At 41.1% G+C, this 19,444-nt stretch overlaps 1 protein-coding gene and 1 pseudogene across 1 annotated transcript in view; one reads left to right on the top strand and one right to left on the bottom strand.

Moving 5' to 3' along the window:
- MACF1 (microtubule actin crosslinking factor 1) overlaps nt 1–19,444 on the bottom strand; it is a 311,616-nt gene that overhangs the window by 290,908 nt on the left and 1,264 nt on the right. The gene's annotated exons all lie outside the window — the stretch shown is intronic.
- On the top strand, nt 1,648–1,990 carry LOC150014653 (small ribosomal subunit protein uS8 pseudogene; annotated as a pseudogene).

Genomic DNA, 19,444 nt, shown 5'->3' with positions numbered 1-19,444 from the left:
AAGTCATCCCACAAAAAGTAGGAAAGCGTTTAGCCAAAAACTACTTTTTAAAGATGTTTTCAAAACCAAAAGATCATTACAAATGTATTAGTTCTGCTGTATTTATAACTGTCTAAAGCAACATCAGTTCTCATCTTCTGATAATGAGATATCCACTAATAGAGGGGGAAAAATCAAGTCCAAAAGTGATCTTTCCCTTTCAGAGGCAGATACCAACCCCCAACACAAGACTCTCTGAGTCCACATTACTCAACAAAAGAATAGATCCTCTTATTAGGAAGCCCAAAGACCCCTGAATCAAGCAATCAAAACATTCTGCCCTTTAAGCTACAGAAGACTTAAAAAACTATCACACTCCATTACCTTTTCTCTCCCTTCCTACCATTTGGAGAAGGCAGAAGAGTGGAGGATAGAGAAATTACATTCAGGATCTGGGCAACGAACAATGGGGTGGTCCAATGCACACCTGGGCCTCAGAGATGGGAATGATGACCAATCTATTGTGTGTGGTAGAAGAGCATCAGTGAAAGAGGAAAGCAAGATGGGGCAAAAGGGAGTAGTAGGGGTAGAAATGAGAGGTTTTATACCACTCCAGTAGCAACCCCTACCAGCAAATGCAAGGAGATCCTGGTAACCCCTCAGATCTAGGGCTGATAAGACCAATGAGAGAAAGAAATATCTCCACCCCTTACCTCACTCTGACTATTCTGCATCTCTCTTGGATTTCCTAATTCTAAACCAAGCCCTTTCTCCAGACTCACCCTAATAAGAAAGTAGCTAGGTGGTACAGATTTACTGTAAAGAAAATAAATGGCAGTTAATAACTGGTTTGCACCAGAGAAGCTGGTTTGTCTCATCAGCCTACTGGTTCCAAGAAGCCTCTCTCAGTATTACACCATTCTTTTATTTATGTTTTTAATAAAGCCGTGTCCCCATGTATAACCACGTTGCATCCTCCCTTCCATCCCCTTGTCAGCCCTCCTCCTACGCGCGCTATCTCTTTTCCCCAATGTGGAGTCTGAATCCCATTCATTAGAGGAAGAAACATAACCTGTTACACAAGTATTTCATCTGCCAGCACTCCTCTCAGTGGCACACACCCCATCCAGACAGGCAGCCAAGGTGATGTCATTAGTGGAATGTTCCCCCGGGCTTCCGACTCTAAGCACCTGATCTTTAAAGGTGTGTCAAGTACTGAGAAAATCAATCACACCAACTTTTGGTGAATAACTGCTACACATAGGGCACTGTGCTAGGCAAGATGAGGAGTAGAAAGACGAAATCATCATCTGTGAGCACCAGGAGTACTGGATTACGCGGGAAGTTAAACAACAAATAAGAAAATACAGCATTACATGGCAACTGGCATTGAGTGGTAGAAGTTAATGCTATGAGTTCAGAAGCAGAATGAGTTATCACAGGGTTGGTATGGTTCTCAGAGTACTGATGGGAAAGGGAGAATTTGAGCTGAGCTTCAAAGACCTGTAGGGTTTCACTAGGAGAGGTGGGGAAAGATCTTACAAGAAAGGGGATGACTCTAGCTAAGTACCAAACAAAGTCCCAAAAAGTAAGCCAAATGTATGGCAACAACAATAAAAAAAGAACTGCTCTTTCCACAATCTTTCTGTGCCACCATTAACAGTGCGCATGAATGTCCTGGCTGATGCTCTCAAGAGTATCAACAATACCGAAAAGAGGCAAACGCCAGATTCTTATTAGCCCATGCTCCAAAATCATCATCCAGTTTCTAACTGTGGTGATGAAGCATGATTACATTGGCCAATTTGAAATTACTGATGACCATAGAGCTGGCAAAATTGCTGTGAGCCTCACAGGCAGATTGAACAAGTGCAGAGTAATCAGCCCCAGATTCGATGTGCAACTCAAAAACCTAGAAAAATGGCAGAACAATCTGCTTCTGTCCCCTCAGTTTGATGTCATTGTACTAACAACCTAAGCGGGCATCATGAACCATGAAAAAGCAAGATGAAAACACACAGGAGGAAAAATCCTAGGACTCTTTTACTAGGGATGTAATACACGCATGCAAATAAAATGTCTCAGTGGACAAAAATAAATTAAAAAATAAAAAAGAACTAAGAATTTATCACCAGTAGACTGTACTACAGAATATCAGGCAGATAGAAAATCACCCCAAAGGGAAGACTGAACATGCTACGAGAAAGGAAAAAGAACTTTTTTTAAAGATAAATATTTGGTAAATCTAAATGAATACTGTCTACATAAAGACAGTAATCATAATGAGGTTAACTTAATAAACATACTAAAACATTTGCATTAAAAATAAATGGCATAAAAATAAATTACATATGCATGGAATGTTAAAAGAGAGAAGAGAGTAGTTAATTCATTCACTTAAAAGAGCTCAAACTCTGGCTGGTGTGGCTCAGTGGACTGAGCACCAGCCTGTGAACCAAAGGATCACTGGTTCGATTCCCAGTCAGGGCACATGCCTGTGTTGCAGGTCAGGTCCCCAGTTGTGGACAAGCGAGAGGCAATCACACATTTGATGTTTCTCTCCCTCTTTCTCTCTCCCTTCCCTTCTCTTTAAAAATAAATAAATAAAATCTTTTTTTTTTTTTTTTTTAGGAGCTCAAAAAGTCATCACTAAAAACATGTGGGGCCCTGCCTGGTGTAGTTCAATGGACTGAATGCCAGCCTGTGAACCCAAAGGTCATCAGTTCAATTCTCAGTCAGGGCACATGCCTGGGTTGTGGGCCTGGTCCTCAGTTGGGGGCATGCAAGAGGCAACCGATCAATATCTCTCTCTCACATTGATGTTTCTCTCATTCTTTCCCTTCCTTTCCGTCTCTCTAAAACTAATAAATAAAATCTTTAAAAAAAAATGTGGAGTGCGTCTGGAAGGATACATTTTTCAACAGTGTAGGTTTAAGAGGACTTTTCAGACAGAGACAGTAATGTGAGCAAGGCACATGGACAAGAAACAATCTGGAGTGTGAGTAAGCTGCGTGCAGAAGGGAATGAATGACTACATCAAAGGATTACAGGGGTCTAAGGCAAGAAACACAGTGAGGAGCGGGGATGTGGAGGGTCATGTCTTCTACTAAGGAATTTTGGCTTTATGTTATACTGGCATATAATCTACAGCCTATCTACATGGCCCTTCACAATACAAGACTGCTTTTCCCAAGGCATGCAGGTGAATGTCACCTTCAGAAATAATAAATAAATAAACAAAAGAGGTCAGGCTTTGAGACACGAGGAAACATGACCAACATGAAGGAATAAAGAAGGGAGAGGGAGGGGCAGGTCCAAAGTACAATAAAAAAAACTGGAAGAAGACAAGCTAAACCTTGACTACTGGCTGGTCACCCTGACCAGTGGGGACTAGGTGGAAATACTACAGAAAAGAACTTTGCTTAAATTAATTACAATGAGCATGTGTAATTCTGTAGTAATAATAATAGTAATAAATAGTAATAACCTTAGGTAATTGTAATAGGCCTATGCTTTTTCATCTTCAGTTTTAGAACAGTATGTTTTGTTTTAAAGAAACTCAAAATGTCCCACACCTGACTAGGGCCTCTTGGCAAGACTTAAACCACGAGGTAAAAAGTGCCAACTGAAGTCACACTCCCTTTCCTACTCACAAACAATAAGAACTTACAAGAATGTAAGTAAAGGTCACCTCTCTGACCCTTTCAGTAGGCATGATTCCAGAACTAGGAGTTTTTATAGAAAAGAAGGAGACTTGGGTCCGACAGTTCTATTCAAGGAAGTGAAAGGGAAGTACAATACCATGGCTAAGAGCTGAAGCTCTGTAGTCTCACAGAGCCAGATTTGAATGCCTGCTCTAACCTTTACTAGGTGTGACCTTGGACAATTTATTTCACTAGCTGAACCTCACTTTTCTCCTCTGTAAAATGATGATAATAAGATCTACTTCATGGGGTTTTGATGAGAATTAAATGGGCTAATGTACATAAAGTGTTTAACATAGTCCCTGGCACATAGTAAAAACTCAACTAATGAGAGCTATTTTTATTACTATTATTTTTATTAACCCATTCAGCTCATAAAAGGGAGATATCTCCCATCAAGCTACAAATCAGGTCCATCTCAGTTTTCTTTCCTAAATACTGCCAAACTTAAAGGAACTAGTATAAATAACCCACGGATATGGACAACGAGGTGGGGACTGACTGTGGAAGAAAGGGTGGGCTGGGTGGGGTGGAGCAATGGAGGAAAAAGTGGGACAACTGTAATAGAAAAACAATAAAAAAATAAATTTAAAAAAAATACTGCCAAACCAAAGTGCAGAATTAGCAGGACAAAGGGGTGAACCTGGAGTCTTCCTGTGTCCCTAAGAAGAGAATCTTAGTAGGAAGTCTTAAAGAGGCCAGCAAAAGTTAATTTCATACTTGCTCTTCTCTCCAGGTTAGAAAGTAACTGAACCATCTACTATAGGTCGAATTGTGTCTCCCCCCTCATGTTGAAGTCCTAACCTCCGGTATCTGTGAATGTGACTTTATTTGGAAATAGGACCTTTACAAATGATCAAGTGAAGATAAGGTCATTAGGGTATACCCTAACCCAATATAAAATTGGTGTTCTTATAAAAAGAAGAAATTTGAACACAGACACAGACACATACAAATGATGTACAGGCACTGAGAGAGAACACCATCCGCAAGTCCAAAGGCCATCAGAAGCTAGTGAAGAGGTCTGGAACACATTCTCCAGCAGAGCACTCAGAAGGAACCAATCCTGCTGCACCTTGATTTCAGACGTCTAGCCTCCTGGATTGTAAGACAGTAAATTTCTGTTGTTTGAGCCACCCTATTTGTGGTAATTTGTTATGGCAGCCCCAGGACACTAATACACCATCTTTATCCTACTATAAACTATGTATTTTCAAAAGAAATTTTAATTTAAAATCAAAGGGTGGGTTACTTTAAAATGCCAGGATCTGGTTATATGCACATTTCTTTCTCTACAAATTTTAATCTCCCAACAAAGAGGATACCATTATGGAAAAAAAGACATTAGGACCAGTATAGATTCTTACTCCTTTCGAATATGGTATGCTTCTCTAACCATTCCTGGATGAACAGAAAGAAGGAAAGAGAACTCATGTATATTGAGCATCCACTGTATGCCTCACATATGCTAGTGCTAATACAGATTATCTTAATCAAACTTCACAACATCCCTGCAAGGTATGAACTATTCACCCCATTACTAATGAGGTAATCAATGTTTAGGAAGGTTAAGTTGCCCAATATAATGTAGCCAGGATGCAGATGAGCCAAGATTCAAACCCCTTTTTCTTATCCACACCAACCTGCTTGAACAAGTACTTTTGAACCAATTCCCTAGATATGGTTTTCTACCAAATTTTTTTATTTCAGTCAATATGTATTGAATGAATCAGTGAAGAGACCTCATAAATTTTGTCTAATTCCTCCCTGTCCATTTTTACAGTAAGAAAACTATCTCAAAGTAGTAAAGTGACTTAACCAAAGCCACAAATAAGTTTGTGGCAGAATCGGGAATCCAACACAAGTCTCCTGATTTCCTTTCACCACATAAGTTTGAGTACAGCAATAGAGTATATACATGCTGACTACAGTTTTATAAGATTGCAAACAAATGCACTCGTTGAGAGATAAAGAGAGAAAAGAGAGAGAAATTGAGAAAGGCTCTTGGTTCATATAAATTTGACTAATTTAATTATTAGTAATAGTATTTATTATTTATTTACTCAGTGCCAGACTAAGTATTTGGTACATTACAGACATTACTAAATCTTATTAAATCTAAGATACCACCAATTGCAAAACACACTTATATTTCATTTACTCTTCCCAACAGCCCTATGAAGTGAGTTCCCCTATTCTGCAGATAAGAAACTGAGGCACTGAGAGGCTAAATAATTTATTCAAGGTCACACAGCTAGTAAATGGCCAAACCAGGTTTCAATCCCAGGTCAATCAGGCTCCAAAGCCCAACTCAGCACAGAATCACCTGGGAATCCTGCTAAAATGGAAACTGACTGAACAGGTCTGGGGTGGAGCCTAACATTTTGCATTTCTGAAATGTTCCCAGGTGCTGCTGCTGGTCCTCCAACCAAGCGACCACCGCTGAGTGCCTAGCTATTCTACTTCTCATTACAACTCCTCCTCCTCCTCCTCCTCCTCCTGGGTCTCTACACCCATCTCAGCAATCAGCTAATGGAAACAACCTTAACTCCCAAGACAGAAAAGCCTCCTAATTAAGCCTTTGTTTTTCGGACACTTTTACTAATCCTCCATCCTCCCTCTTCCCTCAGGGGCCACCTCAGCTCAATCTCCCTGCTCCTTTCTAAGGCAGGCTACACAAAGCTATCTGAGAGGAAGCTGAACAGGAGTTCAAAATGAATCGCTTTGATATATAAGGGAATCTCTTAATGAAAATAATGTAATGCTTGTAAGGGGTGACAAGGAGCAAAGTGGACGTCCGTATCACCACTGTGACTCCAAATGGTAAACAAATGTTTCTGGACTAAATTGGAAACTAAGGGTTATTTACTCCCATCATTCTACCAAAGACAATGGGTGTCGACCTCTCCCTACCTGCACTCTCAGCTCAGGTCTCTGAGCAACACAGGTAATTACGTTCTGCCTACTTACTACAGAAACAGCTAGTTTCAATTGAGTTCAGTCCTCTCCTGCCTACCTGTCCTACATTTTAGGCACTGTCTCTGTTAGTGCTTAAGAGCACTACCTAACACACTCAGAGGTGGTTGCAATACACAAGACCGTGACATAATCACCTTTTTATAGGTGTCCTGGATGCCTGGGTTAAAAAGGAAGTCTGAAATTGAATTATATGTGATATAACTGAGTGGGGATATACAGCACTACCCCACAGCACAGGATTGTTCTTAGACTTCTCTCTATTACCACAGCCCCCACTGCTCCACAGGGTTTTTTCAGGAAACAATTTTTGCAATTCTACTTGAGCAGTTCAAATCAGACCATTTTCAAGAGTAGTCTGACTTGAAAATCTTAAAGCAAATCAGACCACAAATTCAAAAACTATATTGTACTTAAGGTAAGAGGGTCTATTGCCAAGTAGAGTTAATCAGGCCTGGGTTTAAAATCCAGTTCAGTCTTACTAGCTGTGCGATCCCCAGGGAAAGTGTTTAGGTTCCTTAGGCCTCAGTTTCCTCATCTGTGACTTACCAATGTCACTGGACTGTCATAGGATATCATTTGTGGTAATTAAATGAGATAAAGTACCTTGCATTTCGTTCAGGCTCAATACACAATACTTTTCACCCTACTGCCCCGCCTGCTCATAGGGATCTACAGTTAAGCCCATAACACACATCAGTATCAAATTACATAAAGGAACTGTGATTAACTATGATTTCATTAAAAAAAAAAAAACAAAAAAAATAAACACCACTCTCCCTGGCCAGCGTGGCTCAGTTGGCTGGGCACTGTCCTGCAAAAGGTTACTGGTTTGGGTGCATGCAAGGGGCAATCAATCGATGTAACTGTCTCTCACCCATCAATGTTTCTCTTCCTCTCTTCATCCCTCCCTTCCCCTCTCTTTAAAAATAAATAAATAAAATCTTTGAAAAAAAAACAAAACACTACTCATCTGATAAGGGGATCTGGCTTTAACACTAACTAGTTATATGACCTTGAACAAGTTATTACACTTTTCCATGCCTCATTATAAGGAATAAGAGTGAGCTGAACTGACCATTTCTAGTACATTCATTCAACAACTATTTATTGAGCACCCACTATATACCAGACCCTCTTCTGGTTGTGAATGATACAAGAGTTAATAGACAAAAACCTCACTCTCAAGTCTTCCATTTAGTTAGGAGAAAGAATCAGGCAATAAACAAAGTAAGTATCCATGAAATGATAACAGGGAGTTCCAGGAGTAAGGTGAAGTAAAATTACAACATTCCAAAAGGGGAAGTGAGTTGGAGAAATAAAGGTTACGGGCTTATAGTTTTAAAATTCCATGAGATGGCAATTAAAAGATCACATAGGGGATTTTATTATATTCTGCACATTACAATTCTCAATCTGATTATAACATTTTGGCCTTCAGCTCCTGAAAAGGATAGATTACATATTTAGTATACACAAAGCACTAGTAAAGAAGCATCTCATACGGAATCCTAGCCACATATTCAGATCAGAGTCAGAGACCTAAAGGCATCCACAGAAGAATATCTGGTTCTCTTTAGCAAATGAAAAATTAAACTATCCATGAGAGTGCTCTATTTTCTTCTTGAAATTCTTCAGAAGCAAAAATGATATACCATCCTAACAACCTAATAATGTTATTACCCTTAGGCTCACTGAATTTTCTACTATTATTTTATGCTATATCCTCTTACTTTTTAGATTGATTTCATGCAGTGAACATTTATAACAAATCTGTGCATGCAGCCTTCATTCATCTAACATCTCTCCAGCCACCTGTATGTGTTAAGCACTGCGCTAAGGCTAGAAAACCAAGTGCGGAGAGGAGATAACCATATAAACAACCAAACCACAATCCTCTAGATGTGCACATCAGAATAGATATAACCTTCAGAGGTAGCAGGGGGGAAAGAGATTAACCACATGAGCAGGGAGGGTAAGGAAAGGATTCCCAACAGTAACAATGCCTGAAGAGTAATAAGTAAACTAGAATTTGCTGGCAGGTGAAGTTAACAAGTGAAAGAGGAATTCCAGGCAGAGAGAGGGAGCACAACATGGGCACACAGAGATCGTCTCCAGCCTGGCATGCTAAGAAAGCTGCACATAGCTTCAACCTGACAAGTAAAAAATGCAAGAAAAATGAGGTTACAGAAGTGGGCAGGGATTAGACCATCACGAACTGTGCGGCACACTTGGTCTTTAATGTATAGACAATGGGAATCACTGAGAAGTTGCAAGCAGCATACATCTTCACAACTCAGAAAATGAGATGCAGCCAAGAAAAGGAGGAAGAGGAGAAGAAAAAGGTTTCTGGATAGATGAGGAAGGCATTCATGGCACAGGTCTGGGAGCAGACCTATAGGAAATACAAAGAAATCTGACCACCAACCAACTGCAAAGTGGTTCAATTCATGAATTATATCATGTGCATCTCATTTGACACCACTTACACCCTCAACAAGATCACAATTAGGATGGGAAGTTCAGACAAATAAACACAAAAATTTAAGTAACAAAAACCAAAGAAATGCTACAAGGCAGTTTTGGTTTATGATGAATTGCAAGACGAACACTTCTTATACTTAAAGACCATAATCAAATCACCGCTTAGCTTTCCAATCTCTGCAAGTTTTATTCATTTAATTTTCCGTATCATCACAAGCCTATCTGTTGAGGGTATTATACATCTTTACAAGAAAATGAAATTAATCAAGAAAAGGAGAAGAAAAAGAATGCAAGGGTTTCAGCTCTGCTCTTACACAACATACGCAGGCAAAGGGAAGCAGCTAATGACAGCAACAATTATTTTCTGCCTTTATTAGCCCCTTAATATTAGCCCCACACCTATCATCTCTTATTAACACACCACCCGTGAGTTAACACACTGCCTCTTATCCCTTCTCAGAAGCGTATTCACGCCAGGGCCTCCACTGCCTCACCCCTTCCTAGGAACCACCCACAGGATGATCAGAGACAGGAGGCCTGAGAGCTGGGAATCTAATGCTCCTTCTGCCCCACAGGGAAGGTGAAGGGAAATTCCAGGTCCTGGCAGATCCCCGTTCTTCCTAATAAAGGCAGTGTTACATGAATACTGTTAATGTACTAATTAACAATAACAACAATGAACCTGCCCTCTGAGAGATGTGAGCCTCTCAAAGCACCCCAACTAAACTAGTCTGGTCCATGTTTTCCATTTGGGAAACTAACCAACAGAGCCTGGGACAGGTCCTTCATTCTCACCCCTTAGAGGTGCCCCCAGATCAGGCCAGACCAACTTTCCGATCCAACACTACTTCATGGCTCACGTGTGATGTTTGTGAATACAAGCATGTTTGCAGTAGGTCTGGGATGTTTTTCCTCACATTACAAAGACATTGGACCAGAGGACCACGTCTTCCAGGTGTCTCCCTGCCTACCACTTCAGCCACAGGTTCCCAGAGAGTGAGCCCCATTAGGATCCTGTCCTGGCTATGTGGAAAAAGAACATGGCAATAAGGTCCTGTATGACTAGAAATGATATTATAGAGAAAATGCCTGGCACCAAAGAGCCATAGATGGCAGCTCCCCTGCCATCCTCATAGGAACAAAGACGATCTTGTCTCTGTCACTCCCCTCTTTCTGTGGACTAAGTCTCTTTTTCAGGATATCTTCTGCTGTGAACATGATAAGTAAATGAACAGGGCCATCCTTTATTTGTTCAACTGCTTACACATTCTTTATTGTTTCTGTCATTTGTAATGTCTTGTCTGCTGTACACTGCAAACTTCTAGAGGGCAGACAGAGGGTTTATGAACTCTATTTATTCCGTGTTAGATACTATACTACATTCAAAGAAGCTGACAATAGAGGCATTTTTGCTAATGGTGATGACAAGGATAGTAGTGGGAATTTATAGATGCAAAGTGGCATCCCCTGGACTAGACCTTCCACTGCAATATATGAAACCAGAGGCAAGGGACACCTAACTGTGACACACGCACACGCACACGCACACACACCCTCTTACAGGACACAGAGAGAAACTGTACCAGATAAGCCAAACCAGTGACTGAAACAAGATCAAAGATTCTCCAAATTAGTGGAGACACACCTTCCACTCCCTGAAGTGACTCATGTCAAATTTATTTGATACAGAGTCCAAATTTACAAAACAAGGAGCAAAAAACAAGCCACAATGCGGGGAACATGCCACTTAACAATCAAAGGCTGCAGAGCGTGCCAGAAGGGAGTAAGACCTAAGTCAGTCTGAATTCGGCCTAATACATTAGGAAATGTCCTCTACACTAGATAGACTGAGGGCGAAAAACAATAAGCAAGTAGAGGACAAAGAAAAGGGTAACTAAAACTCTTTTAGATATAAAGGTCAGGTAAACTATGAAGGACACTATCATGATCTAAAAGGCAGTGATGATACTGCATCTGTTACGGTGGAGAGGGTTCCGGGTCGTGAGCACAAACACGTCACATTCGCTGCCCGCCTGCCAAAACACACGCGGAGGAGGCTGCATCTTCCACAATAGCCACTCTGTCTAGTCTTTCAAAGAACCTGGGCCTTCGAAAGCCTGGTCCAAATATAATAGGGAATACTAATCCCATGGTCTTCATGAAAAGCACAAATGTTTTAACCTCAACTACCCTGAGGAGAGCAAGTGAAGCTAAGCCTAGAGGTCACACTCAAGCCAATGAATCCTGCACTCTCCATATCAGATACTGAGATGATTAAAGATCCCAGGTGAGAAGAGTCTATGTCAAGTCAAGGTACCCCGACCGCACGTCAGATTAAGTCAAAAATAGATAAGAATTTTTGCCCTGCACTTTACTAAATGCTATAAAGGGATATAAAAGTTATATAAATGGTTCCTGCCCTGAAGGAGGTTACAGTTTTGCTGGGAGTGACCAGGGATGTAGGAGAAATGATAGAAGTGAGAGAACAATCAAGTAGATGTTACACTTTTTAAAGGAACCCCTTATTCTTCCATCAAACGTATGCTGGAAAACTCTGATCCTGGATCAATCCATCTGCCTGCCTTCTCAGTTTTATCTACAACCAGGCTGTTGAGTGCTTCTGGTGCTAAAGGGAAAGAATGTGCATGTGTGCACATGTGTGCACATGTGTGCACACACAGACACAGCCTCTGCTCTCAGCAGATAGCTTCCCTTCCTATTTCATAGAAAGAATAACAGCCGTCAGGGGAAATTCCCTCAAGTTCCTATACCTCTAATCAACCAACTTAACTGCCTGCATTCTTGCCTTCCTCCCTCTTTCTCATCAGATGTTTTCTTTTTTTAAATTCTGGATCCCATGCTCCCATCAATTATTCTCTCCTTTCTTTAAATTTTTTTATATCTCCCCTTCTCTACTGATTCTTTCCAAACAGTACTTAAACACACTTAAGTCCTCCTTTGTTACAATAAACACACAAAACTCCCCTCTCCCTCTATATAATGCCTTCCTCCTCTCTGTTTCTTCAAAATCTAGGTTTCAAAACTCACTGACTCCACTTCTGCACTTCTTATTCACTCCCAGCCCACTGCTCTCTGGATGCACTTCCCACAGCTCTACTGAAAATGCTCCAGTAAAGGTGACCTTTATGTTAGAGCCTAAAGTCCTCCTCTTGCTGGACCTCAAATAATCTGACACTGTGTGGCATACCCTCCTTGAAATTGCTTCTCCTGTTTCTCCTACATTTCTGGCCACACCCTACTGATAGACAATTTCCTTCAGGAGCTATTCTTCCTCTGCTCTCCAAACCACTTTTCCCTTGGAGTTTCCAAGTTTTTGATTCAAACCTCTTCTCACTGTAGACACACTGCTAAGCAATCTTCTTGTCCACGCCTCTGGTTTTGATTCAATGAGCTGATGACTGCCTTGTCTGTAACTCTCTGAGCTTGATGTGCAATACAACCACCTACCTGCTGGACACCTCTGCCAAGCATCCCACAGAAACCTGGAGCACACCGCAATGAAAACTGAACTCAGTAACTTTCCTAGCACCAGCACTGTCACCATGTCACCACAAATAACCTTCCTTCCCTTACCCTCCCTATGCTAGTTAACAACACCACCCACCCACACAGGAACCCAAGACAGAAACCTGCAAGTCACCCAAGGTTCTTCCCTCTCCCTGCAATAGACCACATTCAATTAGTCATCAAAACACATGGATTTACCCCTTAAAATTTCTTGATTTGCCCATTTTACTACAGTAATACTTCTACAACCTTAGTTTAATCTCTAATCACTCTCTGCCTAAATTACTGTAACAGCCTCCTGTCACTCATCTTGACTCTCTTAAATCCTCTTTCACACTGCCACCAGAGGAGAAGTATTTCTAAAATGTAAATCTAATCATAGCCTTTCTTGCCAAAGACCCTTCAATGGTTCCTAAAAGCCTGTAGGATAAAGTCCAAACTCTATACAGTACAACACACTCAGTCAGTCAACATGTTAGTCCTGCCCACTTTCACTGCCTCATTTTTCTCCTTCCCTTATATCCAACACTCCAACCTTACGAACAGCCCATATTCTCTAGGTACTAGTAGCATACAGTGTACAAAGTAAGCTTATTTCATTATTTTGGACTGACTAAAAATAAAAATCACAGCCAAAAATAAAAATCCCTTCCCATAGGTCTCCAATCCAACATGCTTCTGCAGGTTGAAAACTCCAAGACACGTCAAGCAAACTCATTCTTTTCTTGAACATCCACCTTTCTGAATAAAAATCATGACTGGAATTTGCTATGGTAGCAGTACAGCTGGCAAAGCCCTTGCCCAAAAGAAAGATGCTGAATGACCAATTAATTAACTTATCCTAGGTGACGACCCAAATCGTCCCTGATAACTGGCACATCCCTGATGACTGACACATGGTCATGCAGAAGGAAATAAGCACAGGGTATCAGATCCCAGGCTGGCCAAACAAGGTGTATCCCTGAGAACTCCATTCTCTCCAGGGAGAGCATATCTGTGTTGGTCTGCCTACCTCTCCATCCTCCATCCTCCTCCCTGCATACACACACACACACACACACACACACACACACAATTAAGGAAGGTATACTATCTAAAGCTCTACATACTTTCCTGTATTTTTACAATTTTTTCTACATTAAACACATCCTTTTATAATATGAGAAGGAAGTTATTTTAAAAATATAACTTAAAAGTGCTGGTATGACTGCCCTTCCTCCTGAGAGAAATACCCTGACAATTAACCACATATAAAAGAAGTACAGACAGTCCCCACATAGCAGAAATAAAGGGTGATGGACGGAGACTTGACTTGGGGTGGTAAACACACAATACACTGTACAGATGATGTATTATAGAACCATGCTCCTAAAACCTGTATAATTTTGTTAACCAGTGTCACGCCAATAAATTCAATTAAAGCCCTGGCTGGTGTGGCTCAGTGGATTGAGCACAAGCCTGCAAAACAAAGGGTTGCCAGTTCGGTTCCCAGTCAGGACATATGCCTGGGTTGCAGGCTAAGTCCCCCTGTTGGGAGCACATGAGAGGAAACCACACATTAATGTTTCTCTCCATATCTTTCTCCTTCCCTTCCCCTCTAAAAATAAATAAAATCTTTAAAGTTAAAATTCTTTTTTAAGTTAAAAAAAGCCCCCACACGATATGCACATAAAAGCTCATTAGGGGAACAATTCGAGAAGACATGAGACAAGAATATGTTAAGAGACTAAGTTAGAAGTAAACATCGGAGAGTAGAGATCAGGAAAGGGAGAGATCAATGTCTAAAAGAGTAATGGAAGAAAGCTACACAGAGGATGCAAGTCTTATCCTTAGCTTTAATACAAAAAGAGAGAGAGAGAGAGAGAAGATTTGAATAATCAGAAAAAAAAAAATTGGGCATTCCAGGAAGAGAGAACATAAAAGCACAGAACAGGTATGAGGACCTGGGGGAAGGATTACACTGAGACCTGCCCAAACGCAGCAGAGCTGTGGTTGGGCATTAACAAACTGACATAGTTAGGTATGCAAAGCAAGTCAAATTATAGAATGACCTAAAAGCTGGAGACAAAGAATCAGAGATTCATTGTAATTTATTTTGGAACTGGGAAGTTCTGGAGGGAAAAATAATATTTATTAGCAGTAACAAAAAGAGTTGGACTAAACATTCTTAGATATTGCAAGCCAAGTCAAGAGGCCTGAAAGGGCTCCTCCAGACCAGGAAATTAGTAAATGCTACTGGTAGAAGCAAGCCAACACAGGCTTAAATTCCAATCAAAACTGTGAAGAGCAAAAGCAGGAGCTTTAGCACACCACACAAGCAACTCACACGTGGCTCAACATATAATAATTACCAGAAGCTAGAAAGGCAAACCTTATTTAGTAAAAGGGAGAAAGCCTGGGTGTTTTCAAGACCATTGAGAAATCACAACAAACTCATTTTGCAACCCATAATTGTTTACTTGTAATTTTTGATCTTGGGATGTTTCTGTTCCCAGATATATACTCTTAAGCATTCTTTCTACCATGAGCTCTAAAAACTGAAATTGGCACTAAAAAATACCAGGACAATAAGGCTTCAGCTGATTCATTTCCTTGACTTGTATTATGTCAACTGCCAAGCAAGTCCAAGAGAAAGCAGTAGCTCCCATAAGCACTGTTAGCATATGCACACATTTTATGATTTCAACAGCATGAACGTAGCCAAAGCTTGTGATTTCCCAGCAGAAAGACTTGATTCACTTTCCGAATTGACAGTGTCCATGTCCAGAAGTAGCAATTACTCTATTGTTCTGTCTAGAAGCCATCCACTGCAATTCAAGTGTTGTGGTCTAAAAAGGAACTTAAAAACTGAGTCTACATTTAATCAAGACATTGCATCAGAGTATCACTTAGGTAAACACCACCAAATCCTCAGCCTATATCTTCCAACCAGTGTATTAACAAAACTTTATCACTTTGTACCTCATTGCTTTTGTATAAGAATTTGAAAGTAATTTATATACCGTGAAACCTCTCCCACAGGGGAAAACAAATTTTCCACAGTTCACAGATTCGGAAATGTAGGCCAAATAAGGTGTGTGACTTACAGTTCAGAGACTAAAAACTAATTATAATATGATACTAGCATTTTCATAATTATCTCATTTAAGTCACTGCTCTGATTTTAAAACTTGCTTCTGTGACACAATGTAAAACTTTCATCTAGAAGTCTGGACCTTGGCTCTTGCAACAAATAATTTAAGTCTCTCTGCCTAAATTTATGCATGTGTATAATACTTTCCTTCCAGGATATTATAAAGATCAAATAAGATAATGAACAGAAAACTCCTTTGTAAAATACAAAGTATTATATACATGAAGGTTTTTCTAAACATAATGGCCTAATACATGCCAACAGCTCACTCATATTCTCATGAATGCCAAGGAGTTAGTATTATCATCCCTATTTTAACAGATGAAAAACCCAAAGATTAGACGATAAACAACTTTTGCAAGGTCACACAGAACAAGTGGCAGAATTAGGACTGGAGCACAAGACTAAAGAAATTTAAAGCCTAGTGTCTTTTTGCTGCCTTGCTGGTTTTGTGCGTTAACAATATGGAGATCCTTCACTCCTAAATCTCTGTGCAGTAAGTTTTATAATTTCTTTTCTGTGATATGATGAACAAAAAGCAGTTCCAATCACCTTCCTATAACCCATGACACCTGTTAAGTTTTTAAGTACCAGATAGTCCATGTTACCAGTGTTGAAATGTGAATGTTCTCTTTTATTCCTAATTCAGTCTGGCATGGAAAGACTATTTAGTCTTTAGGGCTTTGTGAAAACAAAGTCTAATTCTACCTGAACCAATTTACATATTATGCTTTCTGATTAACCAACCACCATAAATACAGACTATGTTTGTTTTTCAAACCTCCTCTCTAAAACCTAAAACTATGCCCTGATGTGGCCTGCTCCTTCAGTAGAGGTTGCCTCTAGCCTAGGAAAAGTCAGGTCCTGTTTCTCCTACCTCTCTAACTGTTCCTTCTTAGTTTCCACTTATGTTCATAACGATCTCAATCTACAGAGAGGGAAACCTTGTGACTGGCCCTTATCATCATCTGGATGAACTAGCCCTCAAAACAATGCACCTGTGTTTTCTTTGTTTCCGTGTTATTAGCTTCATAAGTACTCTGGTACAACGGAAAGGGTGCCCCAGACAGTAATGTAAGTATTCCAATCACTAATATGAATTAATCAGAGAAGGAAAACTCTGATTCCAAAAAACCTCCGCTGCCTTGCGGCATACCTCTTCAGGGGAAAGGCTAGGGGAGTAAACCCCGACAGAAAATCCGGAGCCGGAGTCCCTAAGGCGGTTTGACGTTGTAGTCAACACCGGCAACTCCTGCGGCGCACCTGAAGCCAAGCTGTATTGACTCCGTCTTTCCCTTGGATCCTTCAGCTGCGAAGAGAGGGGGGGTCTGCTGCATGGGCAACAGCAGACCCTCCATATCACCCTGCCCAGGCTCTGTAGCTTCAGCTTCACTGGAGAGGACACTCCAGCGACATCGCAAGATGTCGATTCAACACGGGAGGAGACAGATACCGTGTCACTCCCGAGTCGGACTGCACAGCCATTCTCGGCGGTGCAGATAGACTCTTAAGAAGCTACACCATCGTCTCTCGAGACGGACGGCTGCCGACGACGACGACGAATATGAATTAATAAAATTGGCATACTAATTGTTGCTTTTTAAAAAAGATTTATTTATATATATTTATTTATTTTTAGAGAGAAGAGAAGGGAAGGAGAAAGAGAGGGAGAGAAATATCAATGTGAGATGTGAAATATTGATGTGAGATGTGAAACATCGACTGGTTCCCTCTCATAAGCACCCTAACCGTTGCTTTTAAAAAACTTTCAATGGTTAACTCCCCTCCTGCCCATGGAACAAAGCCATAAAAGAATCTTCACAAGCAGGACTCTGGGTCCCTCACAGTATCATAGGCTCCCATCAAAACTCTAGCCCTTAAGTCACACCCAACTACTCACATTCCTCAAACACCTCCATTCACTTTCACACCTTCAAGCCTTTGCACATGCTATTGATTCCCTCTGGCTCCTCCCCTCCCCACCCTCCTCCAATTGACCAAATCCCATTCATCCCTAAAGGCACACTCCTAGTCACCTCCTTTGTCAAGTCTTTCAGTGAACCCCAAGGGGACACAGTTACCCTTCCTCTTACTTCCAAAGTACTTTATACATACCTCTGTTCTAGCATTTAACACACCATCATAATTACTTGTTTGCGTATATATTTCCCTTGCTAGATGTGAATAACCAAGAGCAGGAAATAGACCTTATTCATAGTTCTGTCATCTCCAGAGACTGACACTCTGTTATCTCTAATAGGTATTTAATAATTGTTGGAGGATTGGAAGAATAAAGAACATACTCTGGCTCTGTTGATTGCTGCCCACTCTGAACTGGTAGGATCCAGAGTTATATCTAATACTCCCTCCTGTTTGCTGGCTGGACAGGCTCTAAGGGATACTTAGGACGTAAGAGAGTGTTTATGTCCATGCTGAATCATCTAATCCTGCCAAAACCTTGCTCACTACCAACACACAGGGAAATGGTTGCCAGGCACAACTCTGGAGAATCCATGCTTGACAATCCTTCCTAATACAGCTATAATATACTGCTGCTCTCCGCCCTTACACTGCAAATGCATCACTTCTCACCTTTACCCCTTCGGGGGAGCAGTTTATGCAGCTGAAAACTTTAGCTCTCCTTCTGAATATAAGAATCCTGTTTCATTTGCAGAATGAGATACTACACATTAATAGCAGCATAGAGAGAGAGAGCCAAGGAACTTGGTGGCCAACCAATGGGCGTCAAGAACCCCAGCATCATCAACATTTTCCTAAGTCTCTCCAAAATAAATTCCTGGCTTTATCCTCACGCACTACCTCCCCTGGTCACTCTATTGATTCCAGCTTAGGCAAACAGTTCTCCTATTAAGGCGGGAAGGGGATTTCTAGGTCTGGAAAATGCAGGAATTCCACACAGCAAGGTAACAAAGGCCAGGATGCTAATCCATCCTGACTTCCCAGGGAGAAAGGTGCAGTAGGGACTGGAGAGAAATTCTCCTGCACCTGTCACAGCGCAGACTGCCCGGCAACCTCAACCAGCCCAAGTTAATTTACTTTGGACAACCATTTTTGACTCGTTGCTCCCCTCCAGAAAGAGATCTGTGTCTGGGAAGGATCAAATTCCTATACACCTGATCGAAGTCCTTCAGAGGAAAGCCAAACTGAGACAGCTAAAAGGACTGAGCACAGCAGGCCCCTCCTGGAACCAGCCCTACTTCCCCCCTTCTTCCCTACTTTCCATTTACAAGGAAGCCAACTTCCTTCCTTTCAGCTGGAGGCCACCAGCAACACGATCCAGTGAGGTCCTGAGATTTGCTTCAATTCTGCTGACTTTTAAAGCCGTCACAGCTCTAGACAGGCCCAGAGAATCCTCCCTCGGAAGAGCGCAGTGTTGCTCAAACGCCTGCAGAGGAACCTTAATGGAACCATTCACTTAGCAGCAATTTTTTTTCCCAATGAAGTTCAGCAGCATAATCTAAACCTCTTTGTGCTCTGAAATGAACCGCATTTCTTAAAAGAAAGACCACAGGGGGTTGACAGAAAACGTGCTGCAGGCAGGAAAACCTGGACAGCTTACAGGAGCTGATGCAGAAGGGAACAAGCACAACTCTTTCTTGAGCGGGTCCATTGTAGCATT

The sequence above is a fragment of the Furipterus horrens genome, unplaced genomic scaffold, assembly GCF_987537825.1.
Source record: "Furipterus horrens unplaced genomic scaffold, mFurHor1.1.pri manual_scaffold_3, whole genome shotgun sequence".
Classification (NCBI taxonomy): Eukaryota; Metazoa; Chordata; class Mammalia; order Chiroptera; family Furipteridae; genus Furipterus; species Furipterus horrens.
This window is presented reverse-complemented; position numbering and strand designations above follow the sequence as displayed.